The sequence below is a fragment of the Heterodontus francisci genome, unplaced genomic scaffold (genome assembly GCF_036365525.1).
Source record: "Heterodontus francisci isolate sHetFra1 unplaced genomic scaffold, sHetFra1.hap1 HAP1_SCAFFOLD_102, whole genome shotgun sequence".
NCBI classification, from domain to species: domain Eukaryota; kingdom Metazoa; phylum Chordata; class Chondrichthyes; order Heterodontiformes; family Heterodontidae; genus Heterodontus; species Heterodontus francisci.
The window spans coordinates 6113906-6131207 of NW_027140380.1; the positions used below are offsets into that span (position 1 = coordinate 6113906).

The window sequence follows — 17302 nt, forward strand, 5'->3', positions numbered from 1 at the left end:
CTTCAATGCAAGATGTGCAGAGTAAACCCAGGTTATTTTAACCGTCAGATTCTTATAAATTCTGTACTAAGCCTTGACAGATATCAGAATATTATATGGGGGCCACAGTAAACCAAAGCGAAGATGGAGAAATCTTTGCCTGTACCTTTGAAAAGGTCACTGGACTGAACCAAGCCGAGGACTGGCCGAGATGGTTCCAGAGGTTTGCAAGGTATTGGACTGCATCGGGTCTCGTGCAGAAGCCAGACATGGAACAGGTCAGTACGCTATTGTCTGCAATGAAGGGAGTGTGCAGGCAACATCCTCATGAAGAACAGAAGGCAACATGTGAAGAAGTTATTAAGGCACTCAACCTATTTTAATTGAGGAAAAAAATGTCATCGTGGAACCAAAGTTAAAACGCTGCATTGCTGACAACGCAACCACCAGGTGACGCTGTACTAGCACATGCGCAAATGCAGCCTCTTCCACTGAAACGTCACTGTCTGTGACATTCAGGCAGCTGCCAGGCTTAAAGATGGAGCTCCTCAATTTATCACAGAAAACAACTTCGACCCAAAAATCCCCTCAAAGGTTGCCATCGCCGCCTCCGTCCCACCCCCAACAGTCCCCCGCTCCTTCTTGTGCATTATATAGTACCAAGTCATCTTAATTCACCTAAAGTGAATTACTTTCGGAGCAGTGACTGTCATTTCATAAGCAAATATGGCACATATCTACACAATGGACATGTTTTGGTTGATACTCGGAGAACGTTGCGCTGTTTGAAGTCTCATCAGAATGACAGCACCTCTGACAGTGCTGCACACCCTCTGTAATTCAGTGAGGTTTCATAGAGTCATAGAGTTATAATGCACAGAAACAGGCCCTTCGGCCATCGTGTCTGTGCCGGCCATCAAGTACCTATCTATTCTAATCCCATTTTCCAGCACGTGGCCGTAGCCTTGTATTCTGTGGCGTTTTGAGTTCTCATCTAAATACTTCTTAAATGTTGTGAGGGTTCCTGCCTCTACCACTCCTTCAGGCAATGTGTTCCAGATTCCAACCACCCTCGAGGTGAAACATTTTTTTCCTCAAATCCCCTTTAAACAGTGCCATCCCATTCTCCGGACGATCTTTCCCCGCTTCCCCCCATCCCACTCTCTGACTGCTCACTCCCCGCTTCACCCACCACCACCCCCATCCTGCTCTCTGGCTGCTCACACTCCAGGCCATGGGCTCTGCCGCTTCCCTCCTCTCGGCCACTCGCTCCAACATTGCCCCATCACCCCTCGAGGCTCGCCTTGCTTTATCGGGTGGTGCGGTGAAGAATGATCGAATATTGGAGCGAGAGGCCGAGAGGAGGGAAGCAGCATGGCTTAGAGCTAGTGTCTGGAGGGACGTGGGGGGGAAGCGGGGCGTGAGTGGACGGAGAGAGGGCAGTGCGGGGGTGGGGGGGGTAGCAAGCGGCCGGAGGGCGGGGAAGCGGGGTAGCGAGGAGCGGGCAGTGAGCGGCCTGGAGTGAGTGGCTGAGAGGGGGTAGAGAGTTTTCCCGTGCATGCGCCACTTCCTCCTGGAAGACGTAGGCTGAGCATGCACAGCATCTCAGAGCGCAGGAGACTGTTTGTGCATGTGCGCAGCTTGGAGCGCTCTGATGACGTCGGCTGGCTGCTGCATTGTCAGGAATCACTTTGAATTTAATAAGCGTACAAAACAGAAAGGGGAGAGTATTCATTCATTTATCAATGACTTGTACAATCTCACGGAGGTTTGTGAATACGGCAACTTAAGGGAAGAGCTGAATGGAGACAGGATTGTGTTCGGGGTATTAGACAACACCCTTTCAGATCATCTACAGTCCAGGGCTGATCTCACATTAACGAAAGAGTATCAATTGAGCAGCCAAGCAGAGGTTAGAAAGTTTAACCAATCCGTTGTTCGAGGGGACAGGGAGAGTCTGATCTCGAGAGTTGCAGACTCAATTGAATTTGTTAAGAAAACAAAAGGAAAAATTCGTGGGAAAAGACAAGAAAGACGGTAAGAGCATCTAGTGGTAGCTGCAACCAATTGCAGTAGGTGCGGCCGAGAGAGACGCAAGTGGGAAAACTGCCTCGCCAAAGAAGCTGAGTGTTTTTCCTGCAGAAAGTTGGGACACTTTCAGTCAGTGTGTGGCAGTAAAATACCAGCACTGAATATAATTAAAGGGAAATCCCCAGAGAGCAAAAACATGAATGAAGTACAGGATATCCAAAGTGTGGAAATACAATTTTTAGGTGAAATCCAGGAAATAAAGTGAGAGTAGCTGGACGACAGAAATTCTGAAACATTTTAAGACAGAGGTAGATAGATTCTTGATAAACAAGGGGGTGAAAGGTTATCAGGGGCAGGTGGGAATGTGGAGTTGAGGTTGCAATCAGATCAGCCATGATCTTATTGAATGGTGGAGCAGGCTCGAGGGGCCGAGTGGTCTACTCCTGCTCCTAATTGGTATGTTTGTATGTAAGAAAACATGTTCTAGATACAATGAGAACTATCATTTGTTTGGAAATGGATTTGAACCCTTTTATCAAAAGGTTATAGAGCTTTAATTTTTCTACAATTAACAGGCAAATCCTTGTGGAGTTGAGATTGACAGAAACAATGGGCTGGATTCTATAGAGCCCTCGACGTCGAGATCTGTGGTGGGGGTGGGGTGGGGGCCGCCTGAAGATGGCCCCGGATGAGACCCGCCACGGACCTCAACGCCGGCAGGGCCTGGCTCGATATTGCCGGCGACGGCGAGGCCTTGTGGGGACCTTCACCGCTCTGCAACGGGACCACAAACCTGCATTAATTATTATCCCATCACTTCATGATGTTCCGCTGCGATCTTCAGCCCTGTGGCCGGCACTGCCGTGCCTTCGGAGCCCCACCCGGGCAAATGAGGTGCAACACTGGTGGGGAGGGGGGAGAAGGTAAGTTTCTCAGTGTGGGGGTGGGGGGACGGAGTCAAATTAATGTCATGGGTGTAGGGGATGGTGGGAAGGGTTATAGTTTACAGTTTGTGCAGTTTTGGGCGGAAGGTCAGATAGTAAAGGTAGGTTTTGGGAGGGAAGGGCAAATAATTAATTTAACTGTTATTGGGGGGATGGGAGAGAGGCAAAAGCAATGTATTTATTTCATTTCATTTAATCTTCCTTTAAATATTTTCCAGTAGGACTAACAGCCCTTTAAAAATTGCTGGCACTCCAGTACAGTACTAAGGCAGTGCTGCACTATCAGAAATGCTGTTTTTCAGGTGAGACAGAAAACTGAGGATCCCTCTGCCCTCTCAGGTGGATGTTAAAGGTACCATGGCACTATTTCAGAGAATAGAAGGGGAATTATTTCTGGGATGCTGGTCATTGTTTAACCCTGAATCAACATCACTTCAAAACAGATTATCTCGTTTTTATCACGTTGTTGTTTCTGGGAGCTTGCTGTGCGCACATTGGCCACCATGTTTCCTACACGACTACAGTGACTACACTTGGAAAGTCCTTCATTGGCTGTAAAAGGCTTTGCAACGTCCTGTGGCCGTGAAATGCAAGTCTTGCTTTTTCCATTGTTATCAGTGTCATTGTGATCAAAAGATAGGATTCGTGAACACAAAGTTTAAATCAATTTTGATTAAAATAATGTAAAAGCATCTATATTCTTGCACTGTACTTAATAATCTCCATCTTCCTATCCTTACAGAGTGCAATGTCATCGACCCTGAAATTGATTCCAGAATCTCATAGAATCTTAGACTCATAGAAAGTTTAAGGCACAGAAAGAGGCCACTTGGCCCTCAGACAATTTCAGCCCAGTTCTGATGAAAGGTCACAGATCTGAAACGTTAACTCTGTTTCTCTCTCCACAGGTGCTGCCAGACCTGCTGAGTATTTCCAGCATTTTCTGTTTTTATTTCAGATTTCCAGCATCTGCAGTATTTTGCTTCTGTGTTACTTTGAAAGTTAAAACTGAACCACCTGTTTACAATTCACACTGGGGTCTCCCATGAAATGATTCTGTATAATATTGATATAATGAGTACAGATTCCGACACAGAGCTTCCTGTGGGGAATTGGGGATATGAAAACCAGCAGACTCTGCAGGGATTTCCACTGGAAGCACAAATTCACAAAATCTACCTTTTGTATATCGATTCATTTTGATTGTCCTTCTGGAAAATTATTTTGAAACAATTTAAACATCAACCCACAGCTCCATGACTGGGCCAATTATGAGGTCATCCTCTGACAGGTCATGTGACAGTTGGAGCCACAACACATCAGAACCAGATTTGTGACTGGATTAAAACCCGGAATCCTGTCCCAATGGCTTTTCAAATAAAGCTGTTGCTGTTTGAAAACACTGCAGTTAAACTTTCTGCCTGATCATGAGGGGAGCGAGGGAGAAATTTACAAAACTCAATCCTTCAACAAAATAGTTCAAAAATCATTAATATCGAAATCATGTGAGGATTCATATGCAGTAGAGAGGCAAGCAGAATACAGAAAGTACAGAGGAGAGCTGAAAAAGGAAATGAGATCAGCAAGGGAATGTATGAGAAAAGATTAGCAGGTCACATAACTGGGAACACTGAAGTCTTTTACCAACATATGGACAGTCAATGAAAGCGTGAGTCAATTAGGAGATCCTGTGGAGGCAGAGGGTGTGGCTGAGGCACTAATTAAGTATCACAAAATAAGCGGATGCTGCAAATGTCACAGTAAAGGAGGAGGAAGTGAAGAAAATGGACAGGATGAAAATAGATAAAGTGGAGACAATTACAAGGTTGGCAGCTCTCACAGTGGAAAAGTCACCCAGTTTGAATGGGCTGCATCCTGGGTTGCTGAGGGAAGTAAGGGTGGAAATATCAGAGACTCGAACCACAATCTTTCAATCCTCCTTAAATATGGGAATGTTGCCAGAGGACTGGAGGATGCAGGTAAGCTTGGGTAGTTCGATCTTAGTTTAATTTGACCATTTTATAATGTATCCATTGTAATAACTAACAAGGTCAAGAAAGCCATTTTATTATTAACACATGAGCAAAGGAGCCATTTTGTGTTCAGTACTAACGTGCCGTGTAGAGGACACTATTTGTGCTTAAACATTAGCACAACACGGGAAGAAACGGTTACCGATTATAAGCTCTCACTCAATTGGTGCAGAGTATGAGCGCCAGGGGTTACTTCTGACAGTTGAAGAGATCATCGCATCTCATTGGATAGCTACCACCCACTCCAAGCTGGGTAGCCCCCAGTCAGTTACGTGCTGTCCTGCCACAACCTGCTTGCTTCAATGGGTGCTTGGAGCTTAGAGAGTCATCTCTCAACAGGCGGATCGATAATCAATGCACCAAGAAAAACAAGCTCAACAAAGAAGACACCAGTCCTTCGCATCACAAGCTGGAATGTGAGGACCATGTGTCCTGGCCTTACTGACACCCTTCTGCAGGTTGATGACACACACAAGACAGCTTTGATGGACAAATAACTCTCAAGGCTCAATGTGGACATTGCTGTGCTGCAAGAAACTGGACTCGTTCAAAGTGGATCCCTCAAAGAGAAACACTACACCTTCTTCTGGCAGGGGAAAGCCCAAGAGGCAACTCGTGAGCATGGAGTGGGTTTCACAGTAAAAAAACACGCTACTTGAGATGAGTGAACCACCCACAGTAGGCTCAGAGAGACTTCTTACCCTTCACTTGTCAACAAGCGTGGGCCCAGTTAATCTCATGTGCATCTATGTCCCGACACTCACCTCCACCCCAGATGTCAAGGATCAATTCTATGTGACACTTGATACTGCCATCAGTAGAATTCCCAGCACTGAGGGACTGTACCTTCTCGGAGACTTCAACACAAGCTTGGGTACTGACTGCAGCTTGGCCAACGAGCATAGAGCACCAGGGGATTGGCAAGATAAATGAAAATGGACAGAGGTTGCTGGAGCTATGCTGTCACCATGGATTCTGTGTGATGAACAGCTACTTCCAGTTCAAGCTGTGCCACAGGGTGTCCTGGAGACATCTGAGATCATACCACTGGCACCAGCTAACCTTATCATCACCAGACATACCACGCTCAGCAGTGTCCTCATCACTCACAGCTATCACAGCGCTGACTGTGACACTGAGCACTCCCTGGTGTGTAACAAGGTCAGGTTTCAGCCAAGGAAGCTTCATCCATCCAAGAAGAACGTCGTCCTCAGATCAACACTTGACGAACCACTGATCCAGAAAGGACCCAGGAGTTCCTCAACATCCTCGATCAGGCTCTTTCAGACAACAATGCTCAAGGTCTCAGTGCGGTGTCAAAGTGGAATCATCTGTTAACAAGCAGATGGAAAGGTGAGTGGAGCATTACCTTAAACTCTACATAACGGAGAATATTGTCATTGAAGTGGCTCTCAGTGCCATTCCAGACTTCCCTGTCATGGAGGAGCTGGACAGTGACCCCACCATAGTGGAGCTCAACAAAGCAATTGACCATCTTGCCAGTGTTAAAGCCCCGGGAAGTGATGGTATTCCACCTGGAATCATCAAAAGTGATGCAAGGCATCTCCTTGCTAAGTATTGTGGGGAAGGTCTTTGCTCGCATTGCTCTGACCAGATTGCAGACCCTGGCATCACACATCTATCCTGAGTCTCAGTGCAGCTTCAGAGCTGGTAGATCGACAGTCGACATGATTGTCTCACTTCGGCAGTTGCAGGAGAAGTACTGTGAACAGGACAGACCACTCTACATTGTCTTTACATATGAACATACGAATTAGGAGCAGGAGTGGGCCACTCGTCCCTTCGAGCCTGCTTCACCATTCAATAAGCTCATGGCTGAACTGATTACTCCACATTTCCATTTACCTCCGATAACCTTTCACCCCCTTGCAGATAAAGAATCCATCCATCTCTCCCTTAAAAATATTCAAAGACTCTGCTTCCACCGCCTTTTGAGGAAGAAAATTCCAAAGACTCACGACCCTCTGAGGGGATAAATTGCTCCTCATCTCTGTCTTAAATGGGTGACCCCTTATTTTTAAACAGTGACCCCTATCTCTAGATTCTCCCACAAGGGGAAACATCCTTTCCACATCCACCCTGTCAAAACCCCTCAGGATCTTGTATGTTTCAATCATGTCGCCTCTTTCTCTTCTAAACTCTAGTGGATACGAACCTAGCCTGTCCAATCTTTCCTCATAAGACAGCCCACCCATTCCATGTATTAGTCTAGTAAACCTTCTCTGTACGACCTCCAATGTATTTACATCCTTCCATAAATAAGGAGACCAGTACTGTACTCAGTATTGCAGAAGAGGTCTCACCAATGCCCTATATAGCTGAAGCATAACCTCCCTACTATTGTATTCAATTCCCCTGGCGATAAATGATAACATTCTATTAGCTTTCCTAATTACGTGCTGTACCTGCAGACTAACCTTTTGCGATTCGTGCACTAGGACACCCAGATCCCTCTGCATCTCAGATCTCTGCAGTCTCTCACCATTTAGATAATATGCTTTTTTATTCTTCCTGCCAAAGTGGACAATTTCCCACTTTCCCACATTATACTCCATTTGCCAGGTCTTTGCCCAGTCACTTAACCTATCTATATCCCTTTGTAGCCCCCTTATGTCCTCTTCACAACCTACTTTCCGACCTATCTTTGTCATCAGCAAATTTAGCAACCATACTTTTGGTCCCTTCATCAAAGTCATTTCGAGAATTGTAGAAGGTTGAGGCCCCAGCACAGATCCCTGTGGACCACTCGTTACTTCTTGCCAACCAGAAAATGACCCATTTACGCTGACTCTCTGTTCCCTGTTCGCTAGCCAATCTTCTATCCATGCCAATATGTTACCCCTGACACCATGAGCTTTTATTTTCTGCAATAACCTTTGATATGTCACCTTATCCTTCTGGAAATCGAAGTACAATACATCCACCGGTTCCCCTTTATCCACAGCACATGTAACTCCCTCAAAGAACTCCAATAAATTGGTTAAACATGATTTCCCTTTCACAAAACCATGTTGACTCTGCCTGGTTACCTTATTGTTTTCTAAATGCCCTGCTATAACATCTTCAGTAATCGCTCCTAACATTTTCCCTAAGACAGATGTTAAGCTAACCGGCCTGTCGTTTCCTGCTTTCTGTCTCCCTCCCTTTTTGAATAAATGAATTACATTCGCTACTTTCCAATCTAACAGAACCTTCCCGAAGCGAGGGAATTTTGGAAAATTAAAACCAGCGCATCAACTATCTCACTAGCCACTTCAGGACCTGGCGACTTGTCAGCCCGCAGCTCCAACAATTTGTTTAATACCACTTCCCTGGTGATTGTAATTTTCTTGAGTTCCTCCCTCCCTTCCATTTCCTGACTTACAGCTAATACTGGGATGTTATTTGTATCCTCAATAGTGAAGACCAATCCAAAGTATCTGTTCAATTCATCTGCCATCTCTTAATTATCCATTATTAATTCCCCAGACACACTTTCCATAGGACCAACACTCACTTTGTTAACTCTTTTCTTTTTAAAATATCTATCCAAACTCTTACTAGTTGTCTTTATATTTCTTGCTAGCTTTCTCTCGTACTCTAATTTTACCTTCCTTATCAATCTTTTAGTAATTCTTTGCTGTTTGTTTTATATTCTGTCCAATTTTCTGACCTGCCTCCCACCTTTGCACAATTATAGGTTTTCCTTTAAGTTTGATAGTATCTTTAACTGTTTTCATTAAATATGGATGGTGAGTCCCACCTTTGGAATTTTTCTTTCTCGTTGAAATGTATCTATTCTGTGTATTCTGAAATTTTCCTTAAATGTCTGCCACTGCATCTCTATTGACTTATCCCTTAACCTAATTTTCCAGTTCACTTTAGCTAGCTCTGCTTTCATGCCCTTATAATTGCCCTTATTTAAGTTTAAAATACTAGTCTGGGACCCACTCTTCTCTCCCTCAAACTGAATGCAAAATTCAATCATATTATGATCGCTACTACCTAGGGGCACCTTAACTATGAGGTCATTAATTAATCCTATCTCCTTGCACAATGCCAAGCCTAGTATAGCCTGCTCTCAGGTTGGCTCCAGAACTTATTTTTCCAAGAAATTATCCCAAAAACATTCTGTGGACTCCTCATCTAGGCTACCTCTGCCTATCAGAATTTTGCAGTCTATATGGATATCAAAATCCACCATAATTATTGCTGTACCTTTCTGACAAGCTGCCATTATTTCTTTTTTTATACCCCATCCTGCAGTGTGGTTAATGTTAGGTGGCCTGGACACCACTCCCACAAGTGACTTCTTGCCTGTATTATTTCTCATCTCAACTCAAACTGCTTCTTCATCGTGATCTCCTGAACTTAGGTCATCCCTCTCTATTGCGCTAATACCATCATTAATTAACAGAGCTACCCCACCACCTTTTCCAAGCTTCCTATCCTTCCTAAATGCCATGTAACCTCCAATATTCACATCCCAATCGATGTCGCCCTGCAGCCAGATCTCTGTAATGACTATCAGATCGTACTTATTTATTCTATTTGTGCTCTCAGTTCATCTGTTTTGTTTCGAATGCTCCATGCATTCAGATCCAGAGCATTTAGTTTTGTCCTTTTATTATTTTTGTAACCTCTAGCCTTATCTGTTGATTTACTCTTAGATTTGTCTGCTCTGTCCCTTCCTGTCACAGTCTGTTTATCATTTCCCATATTTATACCTTTCTCTCTTGCCTTGTCTCTCCTCCTTGATTCACCATATCTTCCCAAATTTGATCCCTTGCCCCCACTATTCAGTTGAAAACTGTCTCTACTTCCCTCGTTATGTGGCTCGCTAGAACACCGGCACCAGCACGGTTCAGGTGTAGACCGTCCCAACGGTACAGCCACCACTTTCCCCAGTACTGGTGCCAATGTCCCACGAACCAGAACCCACTACTACCACACCAGTCTTTGAGCCACGCATTACTTTCTCTAATCTTATTTGTCCTATGCCAATTTGCACATGGCTCAGGTAATAATCCAGAGATGATTAACTTTGAGGTTCTGCTACTTAATTTGCTGCCTAGTTCCTCATACTGATTTTGCTCAAACCTCTAACCTTGTCCTGCCCATGTCATTGGTACCGACATGGACCACGACGACTGGATCCTCCCCCTCCCATTGTATGTTTCTCTCCAGCCCTGAGCAGACGTCCTGAATCCTGGCACCGGCAGGCAACACAGCCGTCTGGACTCTTGCTCTTTGCTGCAGAGAACAGAGTCAATCCACCTGACTATACTGTCCCCTACTACCACTACATTCCTTTTTTCTCACTCTTTGAGCTGCAAACTTTTTTTTATTTCCAAAATATACTTTATTCATAAAAACCTGTAACAATTACATTGCCAAACAGTTTAAAACAGCATCAAAAAATACAAACATTTCAAGGGAGATCAGTTTCCTTCAATGCTGCCATGAGTTTCTTCCCAACCCTTCCGTTTCACAATTGTCATGTCAATTGCAGTTTTACATTTACAGCAATTGAGAATATTAACGATACAGTTCGAGGGGTTTCCCATGGATCCAGCACCTCAGTCCAGCTTGGTGGGGGAACATTACACTGTGGTCTTTCCCCATTGAGCCTTTGCTGCGGCTGCCCCAAGCTTTAGTGCGTCCCTCAGCACGTAGTCCTGGACTTTGGAATGTGCCAGTCTGCAACATTCGGTGGTGGACAACTCTTTGCGCTGGAAGACCAGCAAGTTTCGGGCAGACCAAAGTGCGTCTTTCACCGAATTGATAGTCCTCCAGCAGCAGTTGATGTTTGTCTCGGTGTGCGTCCCTGGGAACAGCCCGTAGAGCACAGACTCCTGTGTTACAGAGCTGCTTGGGATGAATCTTGACAAAAACTAGTGCATCTCTTTCCACACCTGCTTTGCAAAGGCACATTCCAGGAGGAGGTGGGCGACCGTCTCTTCCCCACCACAGCCAACGCGGGGGCACTGTGCGGAGGGGGCGAGACTTCGGGTGTGCATGAAGGATCTGACGGGGAGAGGCCTTCTCACCACCAGCCAAGCTACGTCTTGGTGCTTGTTTGAAAGTTCTCGTGAGCCGCAAACTTTTTTTTTTATTTCCAAAATATACTTTATTCATAAAAATCTGTAAAAATGACATTGCCACACAGTTTCCAAACAGCACCAAAAAATACAAACGTTGCAAGGGAGATCAGTTTCCTTCAATACTGTCATGAGTTTCTTCCCAACCCTTCCGTTTCACAATTGTCATGTCAATTGCAGTTTTACATTTACAGCAATTGAGAATATTAACGATACAGTTCGAGGGGTTTCCCATGGATCCAGCCCCTCAGTCCAGCTTGGTGGGGGAACATTACACTGTGGTCTTTCCCCATTGAGCCTTTGCTGCGGCTGCCCCAAGCTTTAGTGCGTCCCTCAGCACGTAGTCCTGGACCTTGGAATGTGCCAGTCTGGAACATTCGGTGGTGGACAACTCTTTGCGATGGAAGACCAGCAAGTTTCGGGCAGACCAAAGTGCGTCTTTCACCGAATTGATAGTCCTCCAGCAGCAGTTGATGTTTGTCTCGGTGTGCATCCCTGGGAACAGCCCGTGGAGCACAGACTCCTGTGTTACAGAGCTGCTTGGGATGAACCTTGACAAAAACCACTGCATCTCTTTCCACACCTGCTTTGCAAAGGCACATTCCAGGAGGAGGTGGGCGACCGTCTCTTCCCCACCACAGCCAATGCGGGGGCACTGTGCGGAGGGGGCGAGACTTCGGGTGTGCATGAAGGATCTGACGGGGAGGGCCCTTCTCACCACCAGCCAAGCTACGTCTTGGTGCTTGTTTGAAAGTTCTGGTGATGAGGCATTCCGCCAAATGACTTTGACGGTCTGCTCGGGGAACCATCCGACAGGATCCACCGTTTCCTTTTCCCGTAGGGCCTTGAGGACATTCCGTGCAGACCACTGCCTGATGGACCGGTGGTCAAAGGTGTTTTCCCGCAGAAACTGCTCCACGAAGGAAAGGTGGTACGGCACCGCCCAACTGCATGGAGCGTTCCACGGCAATGTGACCAGGCCCATCCTTCGCAACACCGGGGACAGATAGAACCTCAGCACGTAGTGACACTTGGAGTTTGCGTACTGGGGATCTATACATAGCTTGATGCAGCTGCACACGAAGGTGGTCATCAGGATGAGGGCCACGTTGGGTACATTTTTCCCGCCCATGTCCAGAGATTTGAACATCGTGTCCCTCCGGACCCGGTCCATTTTAGATCCCCAGACGAAGCGGAAAATGGCTCGGGTGACAGCCACGGCGCAGGAGTGGGGTATGGGCCAGACCTGCGCCACTTAGAGCAACAACATGAGCGCCTCGCACCCGATGACCAGGTTCTGACCCACAATGGAGAGAGATCGCTGCCCCCACATGCCCAACTTTTGTCGTACCTTGGCTACTCGCTCCTCCCATGTTTTGGTGCACGCCCCGGCCCTTCCGAACCATATCCCCAGCACCTTCAGGTAGTCTGACCTGACGGTGAAGGGGACAAAGGATCGGTCAGCCCACTTGCCAAAGAACATGGCCTCGCTCTTGCCGTGGTTAACTGTGGCTCCCGAGGCCAGTTCGAACTGGTCGCAGATGCTCATCAGTCTGCGCACGGACAGCGGATTCGAGCAGAAAACGGCGACGTCATCCATGTACAGGGAGGTTTTGACCTGAGTGCCTCCGCTGCCTGGGATTGTCACCCCTCTTATGCTCGCATCCTTCCTAATATACTCAGCAAAGGGTTCAATACAGCAAACAAACAAGACCGGGGACAGAGGGCAGCCCTGTCTGACTCCAGATTTGATCGGGAAACTTTCAGATTCCCACCCGTTGATTGAGACTGCGCTACTGATGTTTGTGTAGAGCAGTTGGATCCAATTGCAGATTCCCTCCCCAAACCCCATTTTGGACAGCACGTCCATCATGTAGGTGTGCGATATCCTGTCAAAAGCCTTCTCCTGGTCCAGGCTGATGAGGCAGGTGTCCACCCTCCTGTCCCGTACGTAGGCGATCGAATCCCTGAGTAGCGCGAGACTATCAGAGATCTTCCTGCCGGGTACAGTACAGGTCTGATCGGGGTGAATCACCAACTCCAGAGCAGACTTGACTCGACTGGCTATGACTTTGGACAGAATCTTGTAATCAACATTAAGCAGTGAGATGGGCCGCCAATTTCTGATTTCTGCCCTCTCCCCCTTCTGCTTGTAAATGAGGGTGATGATGCCTTTTCTCATGGATTCTGACATGCTGCCGGCCAGGAGCATACTCTCGTATACTTCCAGCAGGTCCGGGCCGACCCAGTCCCACAGGGCCGAGTACAACTCGACCGGTAAGCCGTCGCTCCCGGGAGTTTTACTCGTCTCGAAAGACTCGACGGCCTTTGTCAGCTCGTCCAGAGTTAGCGGCTTGTCCAGTCTCTCCCTCCTGCTGTCATCTAAGACCTCTGTGATAGATGACAGGAAGGACTGGGAGGCTCTGCTGTCTGTGGGCTTCGCGTCATACAGCCCAGCATAAAAGGATTTGCTGATCCTTTGTATGTCGTACTGCGAAGACGTTACCGAGCCATCTTCTTCCTTCAGGCTGCTGATAACAGAGCTCTCTCTGTGTACCTTTTGGAAGAAGTAACGCGAGCACGTCTCATCCTGCTCGATGGAGCGGACTCTGGACCGGAAGATGATCTTGGAGGCCTCCTTGGCAAAGAACGAGGCCTGCTGGCTCTTCACCTCTTGGAGGTCCTCCTTGACTTCGACCCCCATTGACTGCAACCGGAGTAGATTTTGCATAATTTTCTGGAGTCGGGACACTTCCCTCTGTCTCTCTCTCGCCTTCTGAACACCTTTGTGGATGAAGAACCTCTTGATGTTCTCCTTAATCACTTCCCACCAGTGAACTGGAGACTCAAAGAGGGGTTTCACGGTCCTCCAACCATTGTAATCCCTTTTGAGTTCCTCAACATTCTCTGGGGTCAGCAGTGTCGCATTGAGCTTCCACGTCCCTCTGCCAACCCGCTGGTCGTCCTGTAAGTGACAGTCGGCCAGTAAGAGGCAGTGGTCGGAGAAGAACACCGGCTTGACGTCGGTGGATCCGACCGTGACAGCTCGGGACACAAACAGGAAGTCAATCCTGGAACGGGCAGACCCGTCCGATCTTGACCATGTGTATCTGCGCTGCGCTCCGTCTGCAGGTTTGCTGAAGACGTCGTGTAGTTTGGCATCTTTCACTGTTTCTATTAGGAATCTGGACGGAGCGTCCAGTTTGCTGTCGTCACTGCCGGATCGTCCAGCCGCATCGATGATGCAGTTGAAGTCACCGCCTAGGATGACCGGCCTGGACGTCGCCAGCAGCAGTGGGAGCTGCTGGAAGACGGTCAGCCGCTCGCTGCGTTGTACCGGGGCGTACACGTTGATCAACCGGAGCGGAGCTTTGTTGTACATCACGTCTGCTACGAGGAGGCGGCCGCCCACCAACTCCTTAACTTCGGAGATGGTGAAGTTACCTCCCCGCAGCAGAATACCCAGGCCAGAGGAACGGCAGTCATTACCCCCCGACCAGATCGATGGCCCGTGGGACCACCATCGCGACCACTGCCTGTAGGTGCTGAGGTGTGGTATTCCACACTCCTGCAGAAACAGTAGGTCAGCTTTGACCTTGGCAAGGTAATCCAAGGTTGAAACACATCGCGTAGTAGATTTAATGCTACGCACATTAATGGAAGCAATTCTTACACCCATTTTTTACTAAAAATTAGTTGTTGCTTCCCATACCGTTTGTCCTCGCTAGTCCCAGTCCTTCCCCTTCGGGATGTTCCTGCATACCCATCGTATGCGCAAGCAGTTTCACGTTGGTTGGGCTCAGAAACCCCTCCTGATTTTTCATGCAGGGTTTGTGCCGCTCGGGTGACATCGGGGGGGTCTTGTAGGCAGAGAGGATTGGGTTGTCCTGAGCTGCTTCCATCTGTTCCTCCTCGAAAACATCACAGCTCCCGGTCTCCAGGAGCTCAGGTGCGCCAGACGTGTCTTTGCTCCCGGTGTCCCGGAGCTGAGATGCGTTGGCCACGTCGTTACGTGTGGGGCATTGGGGTTGGGGCACGCCGGGCCCATCACAGCTTCCAGTGCCCGGGGGCTGGGATGCTCCATCATCCATCTCGGAGTTCTGCCGCCTCTTTTGAAGGGGCTGTCGCTCCAGCATTTCCCCGTCCAGTGAAGAGGAGTTGTTGCAGTCTGATTCAGAAGAGAGCCTCCTCTTGCCACTGATTTGGGTGGTGGCTTTGGGATGTTTTTTCTTTGTGGTTTTCCTCTGGACCACTTGCCACTGACCTGTTTGTCCATCTGCTGCCTCCTCCTCCATTGATTCTGTCTGTGGAGGAGGGGTTTCCGGGCGCTGGATAGGTGCTGGTTCGTTGGTTTCAGCTGCCTCCCCTTTCTTCTCAAGTTGAAGTTCCTCGCTGCGGAGAAGGTTGCTGGTCTCCTTTCGAACAGCGGACGCCTTCGTCGAACCTTCTCCCGGCCTTTCCTTGGACCTTGCCGCCTGAGCATAGCTGAGGCAACGTTTGGGGCAGGTCTTGTAGAGATGGCCTGCCGCACCGCACAAGTTGCAACACTTAGTCTGCTTACAGTCCTTGGTCTGATGGCCTTCCTCCTTGTAGTTCTTGCAAACAACCGTGCTGCAGTTGGCTGCCATGTGACCAGATTTGCCACAGGTGCGGCAAACTCTGGGCTGCCCAGCGGAGACCAAGAAGCCTCGACTTCCCCCGATAGCGAAGCTGGAGGGAGGGTGGATGATGGCTCCTCTGGGATCTACCTTCAAGGTCACCTTGACCTGCCGCTTGCTGGTCCAGATCCCAAAGGGGTCCTTGACATCAGTGCTGCTGCCGGCCACCTCGACGTACCTGGCGAGAAAGGTGAGTACATCCACCACCGGAACATGGGGGTTGTAGAGGTGAATCGTCACCACCCGGTCCCGTTGTGACGGAAGCGTGAAGAGCGGCTCCGCTGTGAGGATCGACAGTGGCGCCCGGTCCCCTTTCTCCTTGAACGCCTTCAGAAACTTGATGCATCCCGCCACGTTCCGGAACGTCACGTCGAAGTATCCACTGCTGGGGAATTCCTGCAGGCAGAAGACGTCCGTCGCTTGAAATCCGCCGCAATCGAAGAGAATTTTCTTGATGAAGAAGGTGCGATCGACCGGTGCATCTCCTTCCTTGTCCTTCACGACCACCCGAACAGTGTTGCGCACTCCCTGGCCCGAAACGCGAAAATTGGTGATAGCCATTTTACTCAAAGTTCCCCCAGGATCAAAAGGCAATGATCATGGTCTCTTCTCAATCAAATAAGCACTGATAAGAACAGATACTACACTTGCTGCAGATGTGTTTGCTCTGGATCACACTGGCATCCAGGAGCTCCCACATGCTGCAGCTGTGACACATCACCTGTCCTGTCATCCTGAACGTGTTTCAATTAACTACTTAATTATTTTATTCAATTGTTTATTTTATTGTATATTTTATTAAGCTTACTACTAGTTTGTTTACTATTTTAAACATGAGGACTAAAATGGACCTTAATCACTTACCAGATACTCATCAAACATGCAGCTTTTTCCAAACCAATCAACTACCTGCTTGCCTGTGATGTCACAGCTTACCAGATCCTCACCAAACAGCTCCTTCCACTGCACCGAAGCAAGAACCAAATCCTGTGAACTCACCCCAGCGGCTCTCTGTTTCCCTGCTCTCACTCTCCATTGTGATGTCACTCCTTGATTTTTTTACCCCTGCTCTGCTCCTGCTGTGCTCCTCTCTCTCTCTGTCTCTGAGTCGGTGCTTTTGACACACTTGTGAACTCTCTGTTCCGTTGTGCTCTTCTGTCTCTGGTCCAAAATCTGACTCTAGTGGGATGCGAACCCACAACCTTTGAATGCCTTCTTTATCATTATTTAGAAATCCAACACGCTATCCATTGCGCCACAGAGCCGCACATATTGTGAATGACATCACCAAGGCCTTTGATCTTGTCAGCAGAGACGGACTCTTCAAACTGCGATGGAAACTCGGCTGCCCTCCTGAACTCTTGGGCATCATCTCTTCTTTTCACGAGCACATGCACAGTTCCATCAGTTACAATGGAGCAACATCAGACACTTTCAAGATCAGCAGCGGGGTAAAGCAGGGCTGCGCACTGGCGCCAACTCTCTTAGGAACAGAGGAACATAGGAGGATGCCATTCAGCCCGTCGAGCCTGTTCTGCCATTCAATTCGATCATGG

General features: G+C 48.0%; 1 non-coding gene across 1 annotated transcript; it reads right to left on the minus strand.

The window, feature by feature from the left end:
* Nucleotides 1-16920: 16920 nt before the first annotated feature.
* trnar-ucu (transfer RNA arginine (anticodon UCU)) lies at nucleotides 16921-17011 on the minus strand. The gene is given in 2 exon segments: nucleotides 16921-16956; nucleotides 16975-17011. It is a non-coding gene; the product is annotated as a tRNA-Arg (tRNA).
* Between the last annotated feature and the right edge of the window lie 291 nt (nucleotides 17012-17302).